Source organism: Nanorana parkeri, unplaced genomic scaffold (assembly GCF_000935625.1).
Source record: "Nanorana parkeri isolate BGI_ZX_2015 unplaced genomic scaffold, ASM93562v1 scaffold56, whole genome shotgun sequence".
In the NCBI taxonomy this organism is placed as follows: domain Eukaryota; kingdom Metazoa; phylum Chordata; class Amphibia; order Anura; family Dicroglossidae; genus Nanorana; species Nanorana parkeri.
Window position 1 is genome coordinate 103,459 of NW_017306324.1, and position 20,391 is coordinate 123,849.

General features: G+C 48.6%; 2 non-coding genes across 2 annotated transcripts; one reads left to right on the plus strand and one right to left on the minus strand.

Moving 5' to 3' along the window:
• Positions 1 to 3,897: 3,897 nt before the first annotated feature.
• TRNAN-GUU lies at positions 3,898 to 3,971 on the minus strand. The gene has a single exon. It is a non-coding gene; the product is annotated as a tRNA-Asn (tRNA).
• Positions 3,972 to 5,087: 1,116 nt separating this feature from the next.
• On the plus strand, positions 5,088 to 5,160 carry TRNAF-GAA. Its single transcript has one exon. It is a non-coding gene; the product is annotated as a tRNA-Phe (tRNA).
• Positions 5,161 to 20,391: the final 15,231 nt, after the last annotated feature.

Genomic DNA, 20,391 nt, shown 5'->3' on the forward strand with positions numbered 1-20,391 from the left:
TCTGCTCTGGTTACTTAAAAGGAAGGTTCCTTCCTTGAGTTGCAGACATGACAGAGGGCAAGAAGAGTGAGGAAAGGATCCGTGGCTGGAGATGAACACATCCGCACTGCAAGGGTTAACTGCTCATTTTGATCTAGGAAAGGAAAAACAAACAGTTATACTCACCGGATCCTCAGAGCCGGCTTACTCTTAGACCGGTCCCTGGAGTAGGGCTGCAACCAATTAATGGATGAGAATAGTTGTCAACTATTCTCATTATCGATTAGTTGGTTGGAGGAGAGGGAGAGACATCTTTTTAATGCAACTAATCAGTTATGAAAATAATAGTTAGCTGCAGCCCTACCCTGGAGCATACGCCCCCCTCCACTGCAGCGGTCTAAGGGTCCTCAATCATCACATTCTATACACAGTGTATAGGATGTGCTAAGGGACATTCCACTGCTTCAGCAGAGCAGGAGACAGGCTGCGGGGAGCGCTGTCACAGCCGGCTCAGAGGATCAGGCGAGTATAACTTTATTTTCCTTCCTAAACCAAAATGAGCAGTTAACCCTTACAGTGCGGGGGTAGACCCACTGCAAGGGTTACTACAAATCTTTCCCGGAGCTCTTCTTTAAACGCAGTACAATGTGCTACGACGGGTTACAAAATGTCACATGACACAACATCACATGGTAAGGAAAGAACAATGATGTAATTTGGCTTCTGCTGAGTAGTGTGTGGCCTCCCTTCCCCATTTCCAAAAAAAGCACAAGTGTGCAGCCGGTTTAAGGAAACCTTCCCTTCCAGAAGTAAGCCATCGCTGCTGAACTCCCTCAGTAAATGCTACTTGCCTGGCTGTCTCTGGCCACACTGCTTTCCGAGTGACTGACCCCGAACAAGCATGAAGCAAGTGAAGTCTGAACCCCTCACATGAGTGGTGTGCCATAATAAGCCATTTCCCTCCTTTGTCTGTAGCAGTCTGGTGTAGTGACGGTCCAGGCCGGAAAATCAGGTATTTTGGGCCCATTCACACCAATCACGGTGCGTTCCAGATCGGTAGATGCTGGAACGCACAGCAATCGCACACTAAGCTCCCCCATCGCTCTGGGGAGGGGCATTGAAGTCAATGACACAGCAGCCACGCCCCCGCCAGCAGTGCGATCGGACACGTGGCAAAACATTGCTTGTGTTCCGGTCCAGTTTGAATGCAAAAAAAATGCTGCACGAGTGCACGCTCTATTTTTTGGCGTTCGCAGCGGACCGGAATGCAAACAATGTTTTGCCATGCGTCCAATCGCACTGCGGGTGGGCAAGGCTGGGGTGCCATTGACTTCAATGCACCGCCACGCCCCCTCCCACCCCAGAACGAAGGAGGGAGTTTAGTGTGCGATTGCTGTGCGTTCCAGCAGCTACCGCTCTGGAACGCACCGCAATCGGTGTGAATGGGCCCATAAATACATGTGGCGGAGGATTTCACTGAACCCTCAGAATGGAGCCGGAGACTCCCCGCTATCAGCAATTATATGATATTAGAGAGAGGGAACAGCGGGAGACACACCGACGGCGGCGTGCCTCAGGCACCGTCTCATTTTCTAAGGAAACAGTCAATTTTTAGGGATTAAAGATAAGCCGCACATGATCCATGTGAGGAGTGATAGATGTGCGTCGGGGTGAAGATGTCGCTATCATGAGAGGACTGAAAAGTATAAAAGGCCCTAAATGTTAGGGGGATGTGGCACAGTTCCGGGGTGGTCACTCTGCATGTTGATGATGAACTCCAGGAAGATATTAAAAGACAAATGAAAATATTTTTTTCCTTTTTTTTTTTAAAGCAAACACTGCGAGTCCCTGGAATGGACCCGCTACCCGTGTCCTGCAATCCACTGTACAGCAGAGCCCAGACTGGGAGAGTGAGACGTACAAGGAGCCAAACATATGTAATGCAAAGCTCATGCACTAACAAAGGGCCGTGCTGATAGGAGGAGAGAGTAGACTGACAGAGAGGTGAGCTCATCAGCCCGCTGCTTATCCTTTCAAATGTCGTATTCCTCTTGTCACGCCTCCTGAACAACAAACAACGTCAGAAGCGCCTTACCTGGGCTAAAGAAAAACAGACCTGGTCTGTTGCTCAGTGGTCCAAAGTCCTCTTTTGTGATGAGAGCAAATTTTGCATCTCATTTGGAAACCAAGGACCCAGAGTATGGAGGAAGAATGGAGAGGCACGCACTGCAAGGACCCGGAGTATGGAGGAAGAATGGAGAGGCAGGCACTGCAAGGACCCGGAGTATATTGTCACCATAGGACAGGAAGTGTGTAACTGGCAGTATCACCTGATAGTTATCAAGGAAAAAGCAAGAAACAGAAGGGTGCGGGTGTTGTGAGTTATGTCACCCAATAATTTTTTTGTGAAAAGGTGGGCTAACCCTTTAAATGCTGCAGGTCTGGTAACCCTGGCTGGGGTATATGTTGACATTCAGCAACACTGCAGTGACCATTCCTCTACAGTGGAAACCCATTCCATCACTGAGATTCTCCCACTGTCAACAAACCGTGACGTCACCGAACCCAGGAGCAGCTGCGCTGGCGACGTCACCGAGCCCAGGAAGAAATCAGCCGCGCCTGTGACGTCACACAGTCCAGCCGGGCCCCGCCCCTCTCACCTTGATCCTCTCCAGGTAGGAGGCCGGTACGTAGCCCGTGTCCCCGCTGCTGCAGCGGCTGGCCAGCCACCAGTGCTGGTTGCTCCTCTCCAGGATGAGAAAGTTCTCCCCGGCCGAGAAGGGCAACGAGTTGGGCTCCGGGGAGCGGAAGGCGTACAGCGCTCGGTACATGGCGACGTCCAGCAGACCGACCGGACAGGGACTATAATCTCTCTCCCTCTCTCGGCCGCTGTCTGACTGAGCGCGTTCCCGATCAGAGCCTAGCGGTCACGTGCCCGCGCGCTCACAACACCTTCCCCCCTTTCTGCGCAGAGCACTGCGGGGAACGCGCTTTCTACTGCCTCTTTTTTTTTTCTTTCTCTTTCGTTCGACTCAACTTTATTGACACGGACAGGGAGACAGAAGCCACATCTCTGACCTGTGTAGTGTAGTGTCAGAGGGTATTCCAAGGGGCTGGAAGGATTGTCCTTGGAATTGTTCCCGGAAATCTTTGGCCTTTGCAATGGTCAAGGCTGTGACAACGGTTTAGTTACTTATATTCATTATTTTTTTCATGTCTTGGATTTTTAATGGAAAGAAGAACTTCAATCTGTTTATAGTTTGCCTTCTCTGGTTCCTTCTGTCCCACGTGGTCAACATGCTAATGAAAAATAAAACCTTTCCGGCCTTCATTACAGATCTTATTTAGGACCCAGTGCTGTCATCACTGCGTCCCTGGGCTTCGCTATACCATGCAGGTAGATCATGACTGGTGGTCACGGCAGGGTGCTGTCCATATCTTCCTGAAAACATCACAGCACCCTGCCTCAGTACTCTTCTCAAGAGCCCTCAGCCATAATGCAAGCAGCTATCACTGTTTGCACTCCTCTGGTGCAAGGAACGGTCCTGGCTGCTACCCATGCTCCCTGCGGAGGAACAGGAAGTGATGTACTATGCGTCTTCTGCAATAAAAAGCTTCTTACATTTCTGTTTGAGAATGTCTGTAGCCTCATTATGGCCAGTCCCTTATCTCATGTGTGTGATCGCAGCGACACCGTGTGGCCAAGTTGAGTAATTGCACTGCTACAGTTAGGTCACGTGATTACTGTAGTGTTGATTTCTGTACACTTGTGTTTCACTGTCCTGCAATCACGTGGGGTAGATGTGATCTGCAAAGCGTCACGTCCCACACCAAAATATATATACTTTTTTTCAATTATATTAAATAACAGTATTTTTAAAGGGTATTAACAAAAAAAACAAACAAAAAAAAATCTCGCGTCCCTGGGTGGGCTTGAACCACCAACCTTTCGGTTAACAGCCGAACGCGCTAACCGATTGCGCCACAGAGACTCGTGCTAGAGAAAGCACAGAAGTCACTTTATAAATGTTTTCTATGGGGCGTCATAGACTCCTCGCTCTGACAGTGATGGCTGCATTCTGTTACTATTCATAGCATGAAGCTGCTACTTTATACATGATTGGCAGCATTTCAAGCACGGGGCATGCATAGCATGAGCTGGGAGAAATGGACTGATTAAAGCCCAATAAATTACTAACTGCATCAATATAAAAAAAAATGAATTTATTCATTAACTATATATATATATTTGCATTTAAGTCTGCAAAGTGTTGCAAGTGCGATCAGGGTGCAGTGCACAGGCTCCTGCAGACCGTTGCTCCAGCCCCAGGTCCGTACAGAGCTTTGGTTATCTAGCCAGAGGAAGTTCTTAATGGACTACAAGTGTGTCAATGTCACCGCTCTTGTACTCCATTGAGAACTATAAGTCACCTCTGCCGAGGTGGCTTATGGGACTGATTCACATTTCCTCTTTGTGGTTTAGGTATGTTGGGGGGAAGGGGCAGTTCAAGGGTGGGGGATGAGGAATGGCACCACACAGGGCGTCCCGAGTCCGGGTGTCACCCAGAGCGGTTACCGGGTGACACCCCGCCGTGACGTCATCGTGCATGCGCGACCATCTTATTGATACCTGCCGACGGCCATCTTGGTGATGGACGCCGGCAGAGAGAGGAGGGGACAGTCACCCGGTGGGATGAGGTATGCCGCCGGGTCGCCTCCTCTCTCCTGAACCTGTCGGGCTCTCGGTCCATGACCCTGTGCCGGACTTTTCAGAGGGGGGTGACACCAAAATGACTGTCAGTCATTATGGTGTCACCCGGGTGTGGGCCGCACCCCCACTTGTGACGCCACTGGCACCATGTTCTACATCACACCCTAAACATGGTGCATGGTATGAAAGGTGAACTTGGTATTAAAGCAGTAGGGGGGAAGCATGGAGGATGCAGAAGGAGAGTGATGAATGGGGGAGGAGGGAATTTGTGGTCTTCTATGGACAGGAAATGGATAAGGAACTCCGGATTAACATTTGGAATGCTTTAGAAATGCATTCTGATGATGGAGCGTTGTGTAATCAGGAGGAGGGAGTCCAGCACATTGTAGCTACAGCAGCCGAAATAGCTCAGTTGGGAGAGCGTTAGACTGAAGATCTAAAGGTCCCTGGTTCGATCCCGGGTTTCGGCAGATGCTTGACACATGTTTTTTTTTCCCAATAGTTTTTTTTTTTTCTGCCGTCATGTTAAATGTCATCTTAATTTTTGGCGTCTTAAATTTTCCTTTTTCCAAATGTCCTGAAAAGCCAAACTTTATTTTCCTGGCCATATCCATGGCAGCGCTGACCATTGGGTGTTAGCTCCAATTACCCCTAGATGACAGGAACCAAAAGGGTTAAACATGACCTAACCCTCTCCATAAAAGCCCCTCCTCCAGCCGGCTTCCCCAGTCTTTTTTGTTCCTGTCCCCCCTAGGACAGGGTTATACTTGTGTACTAAAGCAAAGGAATATGAAGTCATGGAGTTCTGGATGGCCTCAGGGGAGTTCAGCCTCTCTCCCCTGGGAGGTTCCCAAGACTCGGCCCCGAGCAAGGGTGTCCCCTTGGGAAGAAACAGCTTTCATTTTCGGTCTGAGGTATCCTCCTCATGAAAGCCATGTTTTTATATTAAGCCGGCGAAATTTTCAGTATGCGGAATGTTGCAGGGGCAAGGTAAGCCTGTGGGGGATAAACCGTAATTTTCTTTTCCTGGTTATACTCCATGGCAGCGCTGAGCTCCCGCCCTAGGGAGTTGGTGGCTTGTTACTAGACTGGGGAAGCCGGCTGGAGGAGGGGCTTTTATGGAGAGGGTTAGGTCATGTTTAACCCTTTTGGTTCCTGTCATCTAGGGGTAATTGGAGCTAACACCCAATGGTCAGCGCTGCCATGGAGTATAACCAGGAAAAGAAAATTACGGTAAGTATGGTTAAATTTTCAGTTTTATAGCTACAATAAGCTGCTTTAGGTTTTTTCTTTCCAAAATCAAGATGGATTGCAGCAGTCTGCAAACAAAGCTCACTGAATGTCCCTCCTTTGGAATCAAATCCCTCGGTCCCTCTTTCCTCCTCGGTTGTCCCTCTGTTTGATCTGAGGTATATTCAGAATTTGACGCTCATTTTGTCTAAGGGTGGATCAGGGGCGTCCCAAGGCTGGGTGTCACCCGGAGCGGAGACTGGGTGACACCAGTGGTGTATTTTGGTTTTGTGCTGCCCTAGGCAAGACTAAACCCGGACACCCCCCTCAATCTAAATTTGCCCCACCCCATCCTGTTTAGGACATTTTGTGCAACCTGTCAGTCACTGGATACAGCGCACACGGGGTCTCAGGAGAGCTGTACATGGTCTCAGGTGGGCTGTGCATAGTCCCTTTCCCTGCATACATGTGCTGCTCCTCTTACCTGCAGCTCGAAGTGTCATCAGTACCAACAGGATACATTGCAGTCCCCAGCCTGCTTCTGGGATATCCCGCCATCAGATCACATGCTATGGCCAGCCCCGAGCCACCCGCTGCTTCTCCTCCACCTCCTGTACAAAGACAGCCAGGCCGCCTCTCAATGGACCCTCCCCTCCACCGGACAGCTCTCTAATTAGGCAGCCGCTCTTAGGGCCGCCTAGTTTGCCTCATTAGGCAGTCGCCGCTGCCTGATTCTGTGCCGCCCAGCCTCAGCCCACTGGGCAAGTGCCCAGTATGCTCAAGGGCAAGTCCGACCCTGTCCACCTCATTGGTTTGGGTGGCGTTTTCTGCCACCCCCTGGAAAGTGCCGCCCTAGGCAAATGCCTAGTTTGCCTTGCAGTAGATACACCCCTGGGTGACACCACGCCGTAACGTCATCGCGCATGCGCGGTCACCTTATTGACACCTTCCCGGCGGCCATCTTGGTGATGGACGCCGTCTGAGAGAGGAGGGGATGTTCACCCTGGCGGGATGAGGTATCAATCACCAATGCCTGCCATTATATATACCATTACAGGTTCACATCCAGTTGGGTGATGGAAGATTCCAGATGAAAGCTCCCTGCAATAGAAGAGCGTTTATAGTCACTTCTCCAAAGGTCGGTGTCTACTCCCTCCCCTCCGTCCAAGCACCACAGTCGCCAGCAGGGGCGCCCCTACACTATTCGCCATTGGGGGATGATGGTGGCGGCGCACATTACCAGGAGGGGGGTTGAAGGGGTTTTGGCATAGCACATACCGAGGTTTGGGAGGTGTTGCTTGGTACCTCTGTTTGGCATCCCGCCCAGCTCTCTGACATCACTGGTTGCCAGGAGCTGAAGGGGATGCTGGCCAGAGTGTCACCTCTAGCTCCTGGCAACCAGTGACATCAGTGAGCTGGGCAGGATGCCAGCCAGAGCACCACAGGTTGCTAGTATCTCTTAGCAATCTGGGACCCTCTGGTCAGGAATGTATCCCTGCCACCCCCCCAAGTGACCCAATGAGATGCCGCCTGAGGCAACCACCTTGTTATAGTCTCTTTGGCATTGGACACTTGCAGATGTTTTGGGTACAGTGGCCCCTGCCACATGCCATGGTTCCCTCCTCCAACCCCTACATCGCTATAGGACTACCAGCAACATAGGGGCCGGAGGCTGGAACCACTGCGGGCAGCAGGGGACGCAGACAACTGACAAGGGGAAGGTCCCTTTAAGATCATGTGCTGTGTACACTTTTAATCTCACTTTTGCTAGACAAGCTGCGTCAACGTTGCCATCCCGGGCAGACCCGCTGGCAGCAGAGGGAATTCTTCAGCCATTACACACACCACCAAGCACATAGTTTGGCCTTATTTAACCCGATATCTCATGTAGACATTCTCTCCGGACTGCTTGTATTAACAGTTGTCAGCTGAACCTGCCACAGGTGACTGGTGCGTTGGCACTGAGAGGGTCCAGAGGACAAAAATCAGACACGGGAGCAGCTCAGGTCCTTGTCAACAGACGGGGAATGGAAATATTTGGCTGGCAAGGGACAGGGCGGCCATTGTTTGACGTCGGGGTATCACCTGGCACGATCAGGAATGTCTTCCAATATCATACAGATCTCTCCGCTGATATGAGCGGTATTGCCAAGCTGATGACAATCTGATTGGCATTGGCCGGTATGGTGGAGACATCCCAAGGACGTTCTTGAAATATAAAGGTGCTCTATGTACAAAATTCTTGTATCATGTGGAACCACATTGTAAATACCATTCGTGGTTCTGCTGCTTCACCCAGCGGCTTGTTTATTCATTAACACAGAAAATATTAAATGGATGACACGTCCTTTAAGGAAAGGAAAACCTTCAAAAAATGACATTTAGTTTTACGTTATATGACAACCCACCACAACCGACCTCCATGATCCCAGCACAGGGGCTCCGGGTGCAGGACTAGGTACAGAAATCCGTAGGGGTTTCAAAGCTGAACTCCAGGCACAAATATTTCCCTATGAATATATTCCTGCATAGCCACTAAGGCTATAAATCCACTTTGTGAGCATCAAAAGTTTTTTAAACACCAGTTAATACCTTGTAAAGTAGCAGTGACATCATCACTGTGCTGTACACAGCCTGTGCAGAGAGTAGAGCTGTGGGAGGAGCCCAGCAGGCCCCACCCACTACAGGAAACTACAGGAGGGGCAAAGACAAGAGCAGTCACCCTGTAGAAGGAGAGAGAGCAGCAGTGACCGGTCTTTATTACAGGAGGGGGCGGAGACATGACCAGGCATCCTGCACAAGGAGAGAGAGAGCAGCAGTTAGTCTTTATTACAGGAAGGGGCGGAGATAAGACCAGTCACCCTGCACAAGGAGAGAGAGCAGCAGTGACCGGTCTTTATTTCAGGAAGCTCCAAATTTTGCACAGATCTGGAAGAAATACACAAAGCTCACCAGGATTGCAGGAAGAATACTCATGGACTTTGTATGAGGACAATATTTACTCATTCCAGAGTTCTGCACAAAGGCCTCCTCCATAGAAATATCTATAAGGTAGGAAATATTGTTCAACAAATGAGTTTCAGGCATGCAGTGTGACTGGGAACACATAACATATTGAGGGGTTTTTTCTGAAATTTGTATGCAAAAATGGAAATATACTTTAGAATTGTACTTTATGGCTCAGGTGTAATAACAATGTCACAATGAGCAGAACCCACCAGCAGAGGGCAGTATGCACCAAGCATGAATACATGTTCTTTATACACTATGTGGAATCTTAGCTGTTTGCAAAGGTCGTTTCAGTTATTTGTTTATTAATTTATTTCAGGTATTTATATACTGCTGACCATTTTCATCCTGCACATTCACATCATCAGTCCCTGCCCTTGGGGAGCTCACAATCTAAGGTCCCTATCTCCCATGCATACAGGGTCTATTTAGACAGGAGACAGTTAAATGAGATCTATGAGGCGAGTGCTTTTCACTCAACACATAGTTCTAGCCGACCTGTGACAATGAGACTGTCACAGCTCGGCTCAGTAGATCGGGAGGTGAGTGAACACATACCAGGTTCGCATCCTCTGTCTCTCAGTGGGGAGCTGTGATAAAGCTAGGAGCAGGGCTGGATTTCACAAAGAGGCCAACCAAGGCCCCTCTACTCGGGTGGGTAGTTGTTTTCTACATTTAGCCCTGCTTTGGGCAACCAGAACAAATGTTTCCCGAACACAAATGTCATATTGCTACCAACTAGGTTTGCTACCTGTCCAGGACTCACCTGGAAAGTCCAGGTTTTGAATGCTGTGTCCGGATTTCATGGCAGCAGAAATCCAGACACAAGGTGTCAGGCAGACAGGGGCAACCAAAATTAAGATAGGGGCTACTGGCCCCCCACTGAAAATAGTCTCAACTGTGATATTTACATATGAATAAGAAACAACTTATTCTCCCAAACAAATGTCCGTGTTTTTGCTAGAGTGTTCGAGTTTCACTTGAAGAAAAGGTGGCAACCCTACTACCAACAGATGCTTTTTTGGAACCAAATTGCCCTGTCCTTCATTCTCTCTCTCACCCTGCACAAGGAGAGAGAGAGAAAGCAGCATTAACCGGTCTTTATTACAGAAGGGGCGGAGACAAGACCAGTCACCCTGCATAAGGAGAGAGAGAGAAAGCAGCAGTAACCGGTCTTTATTACAGAAGGGGCGGAGACAAGACCAGTCACCCTGCACAAGGAGAGAGAGAGCAGCAGTAACCGGTCTTTATTACAGGAGGGGGTGGAGACCAGACCAGCCACCCTGTACAAGAAGAGAGAGCAGCAGTGACTGGTATTTATTACAGGAGGGGGCGGAGACAAGACCGGTCACCCTGCACAAGGAGAGAGAGCAGCAGTGAGCAGTCTTTATTAGGAAGCTCCAAGTTTTGCACAGATCAGGAAGAAATACACAAAGCTCACCAAGATTCCAGTAAGAACACACACGACTCTTGTATGAGGACAATATTTGCTTATCTCGGAGTTCAGCTAAAATTAGTTTGCTCTGGCTGTGACCCTCCAGAAGCGGTGACACCGGATCAGACAAAAGATCTGTCATTATATTATAACAATCATGAAAATAATCCATCCAATGTCTCTTCCTCTTCCGACCTCGTGTGTCTGTTTCCTGACTCCAAAGGCCGTCTCCTCTGTAGGTGGAATGGAAGGTTATTTGGCACGCTCTCGGCTGCGTGATATTAAAGGGATTTCCTATTATTATGTAAGCCTGGGAGTCCACATTAAAAAAGTTAACCCCTTGCTTACCAAAGCATCTCCATCTGCAGGCACGGGTATTGTCAATCTATGAATGAAAAGAAAAGATTGTTAATATAATTCACATCTCACTATACCTCCGGCCACAAATATCTTTATTGGTTTTAGATAGAGATAGCGATTCTGACCCATCGCTAAGCCAGGTGAAGGGGACCCTGCGAGGCCCGGAAAGCACTTGCCAATGAGATACAGCTATTGGCAATAAAATATTTTGGTTTTTCAACTTATGGTGTGCTGGTGACATTTTTCTATTGTTCATGTGTGGCGATGCCATCCGCAGTCATTTCGAGCACCCATCTTCATCAAGTGGGAACCCCGGTAAGTAGTGCGGTATGGTTCCTGTTTCTGTTGGGTCAGAAACTCCGTCAGATTTTTACTGCTTCCTATGACCTCGCTGAGGAAGAAATTTCCCTTCAATTCCTGTCCTGGAAGTGCCCTGTTGGGGTGTCACTGGGACAGGAAGTAAGATAAATCTTCCCACTGTTTACAGTTAACTGATGAAGGGCCCTCGTGGTGGTTCTAAAATGTGGCTTTATATATGTGATCTCAGTAAATTGCCTCTTTTTCAGCTTTAGGCTCCGTTCACAATTGCGTGTAAAGCGTGCGCACTGACACACCTTCAGGCAACTCAGGAACACACGTGAACCAGGGACGTGCGATCAGGGGAGGCAGAGCCTCACCTAGTATTATGAAGCAAAAAGCTGTCAGCTTCAAGTCTGAAGCTGACAGCTTTTTCTCCATTCAGATCGGCATGTTACAGGTTACACAGCAGGGAAAGCCTCCCTGCTGTGTGGCCTGTCATGGACAGGCAGCGATGCATCTGGCTTTTGACTGCAAAGTTAGGTTACACAGCAGCGAGCTTCCCCACTCCTTGTGTAACCTAATATAGTGAGGCAAGAGCTGTCACAACCTCTACTCTGTGTAAAGGTGCCCATACACTGCACGATTCTCGTACGAGAATCGCGGGAAATCCCGCAATCGTACGATAATCGTGCAGTGTATGGAAGGCGTGTGACCGCACAGTAGAAACGGTCGCAGACTTTTGTATTTCGAGCATGTTGGAAAACCAGCCGAGAATCGTACGATTTTCGGCTGGTTTTGAACGTGATCAAGAGATTACTGCCGAACGGGCCTTGGTGCGCACACGCACACTGCCCGTTCAGCATTGCAGTCATCGAAAGTCCGCCCCTCAGGGGGGCGGGCTTGCGATGATCGCAAGTACGATCTGCCTGTCCAAGATGTGCAGACCGTACGTTTTTAAAATTACTTTACCACCCTTTAGAGGCGTGAGCTCTGTGGATCATTTGGACCAATGGGCAATGTGCCATTGGTCCAAGCTGTCCAATCAAAAAAAAGAAAAAAAAAAAACAACCAGTGAGGCCATCGATCTCGATGCCTCAGCTGTAGTGATGGGCTCGGGAGTGTTTGCAGCTCCACGCGCCGAGCCCGCCAGGAAGCGCCAATCACAGGTACTGAGACATTATCCCGGTCCGCAGCTGCAGAGATCGGGATATGTCTCAGTGCCTGTGATTAGCGCTGCAGCGCTGTCATCTTCCTGGCGGGCTCGTCACGTGGAGCTGCGTACACTCCCGAGCCCATCACTACACAGCAGTGACGAGCAAGTGAGGGGCAGGGAGGCTCCTCCCTGTCTCCTCCCTCCTTCACACTAGCCGGGGCTTCATCGGGAAGGGGCTTTGGCAGGATATGGGTGGGGCTTCAGTGTGCTGGGGGCGGGGCTGGGGAATGCCTCGCCAAGAAGCGACGGTACCGCACGTCACTGACGTGAACCTCCTTGCACCCAAGTGCAACTTTGATTTATGGTGCACTTGCAAGGGGTCAAAAGCTGCCTCACGCATGACAGCCCCTCCAGAGATTTTAATCAATTTTTTTTTCTTTAAAGTAAACCGTGACCAAAGAGCCGCCATCTTTCCATCCGGTTAGTTTAGATCAGTGGTGGGCAACTCTGGCCCCCCAGCTGTTTGGGGACTACAATTCCCATGAGGCATTGCAAGACTCTCACAGTTTCACAGTTACAGGGATGACTCCCAGAGGCAAAGGCATGTTGGGAGTTGAAGCATAGCCAGAGGGCCAGAGTTGCCCACTCCTGCTTTAGATGGTAACAGCACTGAGCGGAGTTGTTCTTTAACAGAGAAATCATAAATCTTTTTGATTCTTTGCACCGCCATAAACATCTGGGCCTCTCAGAAACCAATGCATTGCTTTCCTTTTTCCTGGAATAGCAGAAGTGAGGGGTGAATGAACGGCCACGGGGTCAAAATACACATTGTGCTTTGCTGCTGTATCTGCGGGGCCCTAACCTTTGTATCGAGAAAAAAAAAAAGCTGGCACAAAAACAAAACAGACATCAGCAGAAACAAAGCCACGGCAGCAGTCAAAAAAAAAGAGTGGAAGCAGAGGGGTGATGTGGGAGGGGAGGGGTGGGGGGGGGGGGGGGGGTGCATTAACCTGCCGGTCAGTGGTGTCCATTTTCACCCTCCGCGATAAGTCAGTGACCGGTCGCCCTGCCCAAAGGTGACTCTCTGGTTGAAAGGTATGCTCCTAGCAAAAATCAACAATTCGATATTTCAGCTTATGCAACGCATAATTGCAAAGGGGGCTAATGCGTACCACCTTGTATATGTTGCCACATAAGCAAAGAATTACACACCAGGGATCCGTTTGTTGTTGTTATCTATAACCATGGGCCTTCTGTTAGAATACACATTATTGCATCTATAGCAATAACTCCTGCAGTACAGCATAGAGAGTAAATCCGGCCCTGGCTAGGAGTACGGATTTCTCGCTGGTGTGTGAGAGATAATATGAGGACGAATGTTCCACTGCATCTGTGTACTCATTAAGAGTCCATTCACACTGGTGTGATGCGTTATTCGCACGTTTCCGTGCGAATAATGCTCCGTACTGTGCAATGCACCTACCGTGAGTTAACAATACAGGAGGTATATTAGGATGCCATTCCTTTGAATGGCACCCCAAACTCGCCTCCTGCCCGCAATGCACTTTGACGCGCTGCAATGAGCGGTACCGCAATACAGTGTGGTGCAATTAAAAAAAAAAGCAGGTGCGCATGCATTGATACAATGGAGGTTAAGTCAATAGGTAAAGAAGAAGAACCGTCTCCAGTCTCCTAAACATGAGCACCCCCAAAAGGACCCTCAATGTTTTTGCCTGCGGTTGTTTTGGTGCGTTCACCATGCTGCCAGTGAAAGACAAAACGCACAAACAAACAATTGGCGATATTCATGGACGTGGAGGACAGCCAGTTTGCAGCCGTCATATCAGTACATGACCGGAGCGACCTGAACACGGTGCTCTGGAGTTTGAACGGCGCCCTTTAAAGTTAATGTGTTTCTTAGCGAGTTTCTTGAAAGGTAACGAAGTGCTGACAATCTTTGTCTATAAAAGGCTTTGTCAGCTTCACTCTCCCGACAACTCTCACCAGATGTGGATAAGTTCAGGATGAGAACTATAGGGAAAGAAGGTTGATGTGAGGAGGAGTCACATGACTCTTTATAGTTCAGGAAACACGGAGCCATCTCTGCTTTCCCTTGTTTGGTGGCCTGGATGATTACAGTGTATCTAAACCTAAGTAGAAAATTGTAGCATATTGGAGTCCTTATATTAGTGATGCACCGATACCGTTTTTTCGGTATCGAGTACGAGTACCGATATTTTTTTTCCGGTACTCGCCGATAATGGACATTGAGTTTTGGAAGTCCCATTCAGGAAGCCAGGCGGAGTGTAATGACTCGCCACCCGGCTTCCCAATTAGCAGGGAAGCCGTATCAATGCTTCCTCCTCACCAGGTGACGAGGGAGCATGAAGCCGGCTTTCTGGCCAATCAGGAAGCCGGGGGGTGTAATAACTCGTCGTCCGGGTTCCTGATTGGTCGGGAAGCCGGCTCCATACCCCCTCATCGCAACTGACGAGGGAGCATGGAGCCGGCTTCCCAGCCAATCAGGAAGCCGAGCAGCGTGTAATGACTCGCTGCATGGCTTCCTGATACCAGAAGTTCAGGTATGGGGCTAGGCATCTGAGCATTTGGGACCAGTACTCTCCCCAAATACTCAGCATCTGCACCGATACTAGTATCGGTATCGGTGCATCCCTACCTTATATGTGGCGGATGCATTTCTTTCCTTTATTTTCCCCTGGTGATCCTACCAGTAACACTTCCTGTCTTCGGGTGACAACGCCTACCCAACGTGCAGTAAGGAGAAGCGCAAGATGTGTGTTAGGACTACAAAACACCCCCTCTCTTTTTCTTTATAATGGGGGTGTTCTGTATTCCTCAGAGGCAGGTGGGAACAATGTAACCGATAACAATCAGCATGTCACAAAGAAACAGGGGGCCTCTCCTGCTTTTCGTGTCTGACACCCCTGAAAGTGGTCACAGGGAGTGTGCGGACACAAGTGCTGGTGTTGCAGGCTGAAATGCATCTGTGTAGAGGTCGGGTGTGTGGAGCAGATGACTGGAGATTCCAGGACCAGGACCAAGAGCCAGAATACTGGGGTACCAGAGCGGGTAACCAGTCGGGGTCTCGGGGTAACAGCCGGGCAGGGAGTACCAAATCAGGAAGCAGAAATAACATACTTCCTTCTTCTTAGGGTGACAGCGCTCACCCACAGCACAGTAAGGAGAAGCCACGTTTTTACCTTTACACCAAAAAGTGTGTTAGGACTACAAAACCTTGGACCTTGGATAGATCGTGTAATTTAAGTTTGTTTGTAAACACTGAATTTTGAAAGAGAATAATACAGCTTCTCTGTAGGTATCAACCCCTCCCCACCAACACACCTCCACCCTTTGCCCCTTAGGGCTGGTACAGACCTGGGCGATTCGGGATGCACGTCCCAGGACTGCGCAATCGTGTGTAGTTGCACACAGCGGTTGCCACATGGCCCCATAGATTTCAATGGTGTTACATCTGTGCGGCAATCGCAGAAAATAGGTACATGTACCTTGTTTTTCGACACCCGACGCACGGCTGTTTTAGCTGCGATCGTGTTCTAATGAACGGGTGGAATCATGGCGGCAAACCGCGCCATCCACCTGGTGCGACTGGGGTGCCATTAGAAAATTATGGTTAGCATTGGTTGGGGATTCCGTGACTGCACGGCAATCTGCGCAGTATCGTGCAGGATTGCTGCGTGGTCACAGATCGCGCAGGTGTGAACCTGGCCTCAATGCCCCTCCTGCCCAACTCATCATTGAAAGCTCTTAAGCTAAAAGCCCCTTTTTACTTATCCAGGACCACAAGATGTACCGGGTCTCAAGTCTCCTTTCTTCTTTACTGCAGAGGAGGAAAACCCCACTTCTGGTGCCCATGTCCTCGAATGGGTGATGAGGACACTACCTTGGTTGTCCAGTTCCTCTAAGGCTCCAGAAGACGGCAATGGGGCGATGATGTCATGAGCAGAGGGCCAGTTGATGCAGACAGTCCCGGGTCACTGAACTCTACACCCCGAAGAGTCACCAGCATGGAGGACAGGGAAGGTGGAGGTTTTATTAATATTAATTATTATTATTATTATTATTATTACACAGGATTTATATAGCACCACCAGTCTGCGCAGAGCTTTACAATATAGGAAAAACATTACAATACAATTCAAGACAAGATGGTAAGGAGGGCCCTGCCCCTGAGGGCTTACAATCTAAAAATTCTGAAAACATTTTTAGTTTCCCATAAACACAATTATATTCTGGACAGAGATCCCCATAAATGCCCGGACACTGGTTACCAGGTCATTGTGTTATGAAGTGGAAACAAAAACATTGACTTACGTCAAAAACTTTGTTCAAATAAAGAAAAAAAAATCCGATAAGGTTTTATCATCTGAAAGTGTTTCATTATCAGGATTGGAGTTGTGTGCAAATATTAAGAGATTGCGATGTTGTAACACAACCCACATGGACATTACCAAACCTTCTACTGGTTTATATTATGCAATGATGTCCACAGAAGACCCGGTATGGGGGGATCCGATGGTTGGGGACCTGCAGAAGCTCTGATGGTGCCTCTCATATCACACAAAACATCAACATCCTCAGAATATATACTGTACAGACAGGTTATTATAGTATATTGCGGTTCAGATACATAAAATCAATCCAAAAAACATATAGTTACCTCCAGACAATTCTTTTTGTTAGTTCTGGGTAGAGAAGGGAGAGGTTATAACCCCTCTCTGATGCGGTTTTTCTCCTGTCTGTATCCTGTTGATTTGCTTTAACTTCCTGTCCTGGAAGCACAACAGGAAACGAAAGGAAATCTCTCCAAAGTGAGGGGAAATTGCCTCTTATACGGTTGGCACCAGAACAGTTATTTTGTAAAGCTCGCATTGCGTGCATCGTAAAACAAGCCGCGGTGAACCAAAAAAGTGAAGCGCGAAATCAGGCCACGCAAACAAGTGCACCAGGGCGCTGTGTTCCTTCTCCAAGGGCCTCCAATAGACATGTGCGATTCGTTTCATTCCGAATCAAAATTCGTACAAATTTTCCGAAATCCGGACACATCAGAATTTCGGAATCCCAATGCATCCAAATGTGTCCGAATCCAATTTCCGTTTCCAAAATTTCGTTAAAAAACGAAACTGACATGTGACTTTTCTGGCCAATCAGATGTGTTTTTCGGTTAAATGCATCCGAATGGGTCTGAACACAAAATTTTCGTTACGGCAACAAGGGAGCCACATACAGTATATACATATAATACTAAAGCTGAATCTCCTAGACTCGAATGGCATTGGGGATCCGAATTTCCGAATGGTATTTAGGAGCTCCCGAATGCAATTCAGAAATTCAGAAACTAACAAAATTCTGATTTCGTCTGAATTCGAAACTTGAACCGAATTGAATTTCGGATCCGAATCCTGAATCCCAAAATAATGAAATATCCGAACCAAATTTTTCCACAGCTCACATGTCTAGCCTCCAATCCCTGAACCCCCGTGGGGGTGCAAGACTCCTGACAGGGGCAAGGTAGCCTGCTTCACCTAACCAGAAAACCGAGCCGACCTTGATCCTTAGGGACCAGCCACAGCCAGTCCACCGAGTTTTGGTGAGGGCTCTCCGGAAGAGAGACCCTCTGTGGGAAAAGGCAAATGACCAGCAGGCTACAGAGTCTCTCCCCAGACATCAAGATGGACCCCGTCTGCACCATCAACAGAAGACCTAGTAACAGAGATGCAAGGGATGCCATATTTACACCTATGTACCACGTGTGTTCACCATTGTTGTCTGATGCATCCGATCTCTGACCCTTTTTTTACCCCGTGTATGGTAACGCAGTTCATGTGTTATCACGTGGTGTACATATGCCACAGGTGGACATGCGTTGGGTGCCAATTAGAATGTAATGGGAGCACGCCAAAATAACATACTGTGTGTGTCCAACACGGGTCAACAAGCATTACAATGCAGAAAGCTGATATAGATTCTGGAGCTTTCAGCACCGCTTTAATCTGCTTGACTTGGTGATCTAGGTGATTAGCTCGCTTGAACACCAACCCATACCATGGCGATTATAGGCATTTGTCACTCTGTCAATGAAGGCAGAACCAGCCTGGACTGATATCATTCCATTCATCTTCTGCTTGGTTCAGCCCAATCTCCCAACAACCGTCCCCTGTATAATATTTGAACAGTCCAGCCTAGAAACCGTGATAGCTCTTATCAGACTTTCCAGTACCAGTCACCGGTCCCCGCACAGATGAGCAAATCTGTACATGAGATGAAATAAAACATCACGCCATTTGTCACCCGTGCAAACAACAAATACTGATACTGTTTTAGTAACATATAACAAGCCCCCAGCAGCTTCCGTGAAGACCTTAAGGAAGCAAATTCTCAAATTAACCCTTGCAATTGGGATAACCCCCTTCCCCTCACCGCAAGGGTTAAGTGCTAGTTTTGGTCTAGGGGCGCAAACAAAGACAATATACTCACCCGATCCTGATTCCCATCTGGGTGCTAGACCTGGGTGCTAGTCCCCACAGCTCCTTCTCCCCCGGCCTCCTGAGGCAATGTCCATTCACTTGCATTAGACAAGAGGAGGCAGAGGGACATACCACTGGAGCGGAGGGAGAGAGAAATGAGCGGTCACTACCGTAGAGTTGCCACCTTTTCTTCAAGCGAAACCCGAACACTCAAGCGACGTTTAGACATTTTTTTGGGAGAATGAGTCGTGGCTTATTCAAATGTAAATAGCTCCACCCATTCATATGTATATATCACAGTTGAGACTATTTTCAGTGGGGGGCCAGTAGCCCCTATCTTAATTTTGGTTGCCCCTGTCTGCCTGACATCTTGTGTCCGGGTTTCTGCTGCCATGAAACCTGAACACAGCATTCAAAACCCGGACACAGCATTCAAAACCCGAACTGTCCGGTTGAATGCTGGACAGGTTGCAACCCTACACTACCGCAGGATCGAGGATCAGGTGAGTGTATCTTCTTTATTCCATTCCCTAGACCGAAACGAGCAGTTAACCCTTGTGGTGAGGTGGTGGCCCCACTCCAAGGGTAGTTTTTTTATTTTTTTTTCTATGCTACTCTATTGTACGAGACTGCTGCTGGGCACCACCATCTTGGATGTGATGTCAGCAGCCCTAGTACACTCAGACTGTCACTCAGTAGTTTTCCTCTTCTTAAAGCTTGTGAAGGGAGGTGAAAGGAGAGGCAGAGGAGATGGGCCAGCATAGAGAGTAATTAAACACTCCCAGAAGAGGAGAGGGCTATGGCATGCAAGGAGAGGGGGGGGGGGCAGACTGGGCACATTGCAAGGTAACACAAAATAATTTATGTAAAAGAAAAACTCTCCAATAACCATTGAAAATACTTGATTTTTCTGTGCTTGTATCAGCAATTTTCCTTTAAATCGGTGACAGGGTCCCTTTAAACACAGCCGTGCAGATTAGCAGACAGGGGGCAGCACTGAGCTGCTTAATGACTGTCATTCGCTACCTCTGTACATTGTTGTGTCAAACCCGCCAGGCTGGATTATTGAGGAATTCTTCACTTGTTGTTTTTTTTATATTGCAGCACTAAAGCGGTGCCGAGGTATGTGGGATTAATCCGAGCTCCATGGTGTTTCAAAGTGTTACTTTTATTTGTGGTGTTTAAAGAAGAAGAAAAAATGTTCTGAAAGTTAAACGTTGAGATGGATAAGCGTAGGCGAGAACTGAACACGCCGCTCTCGGAGCCCGCAGTGCGCTTGTTACATAATGGCGTCTAAATTATGGTCCGAGGGGGTGCGAAAAGTGCAGACGGGTCTTTTCATCGCAGAGCGTGACTCGAGTCAATCCATCGCGTTCAGTAAAGTGTAAGAGCGACATATACCAGGGCCGGATTTCCCACAAGGCCAACTAAGGTCCGGCCTCGGGGAAGCAGGGAGTAGAGGGGCAGCAGGGGTGTGGAATTTCTATCTCCTGATCCCCGGGACATGCAGTTCTGGGCCTCAGGCAGGTAGTTGTTTTCTACATTTAGCCCTGCTTTGGGCAAGCTGAGCTAAATGTACAGCGGGGAAGCCGCCGCTTGTTTTGTACAAGTGATCTTGGCCTGCAGGTCTGCCATTCTCCATGGGGGGGTTTGGCAGGTGGGGGGCGCATTGAGGAACCTGACCTTGTGGCAGCAGAGAGAGTAAATC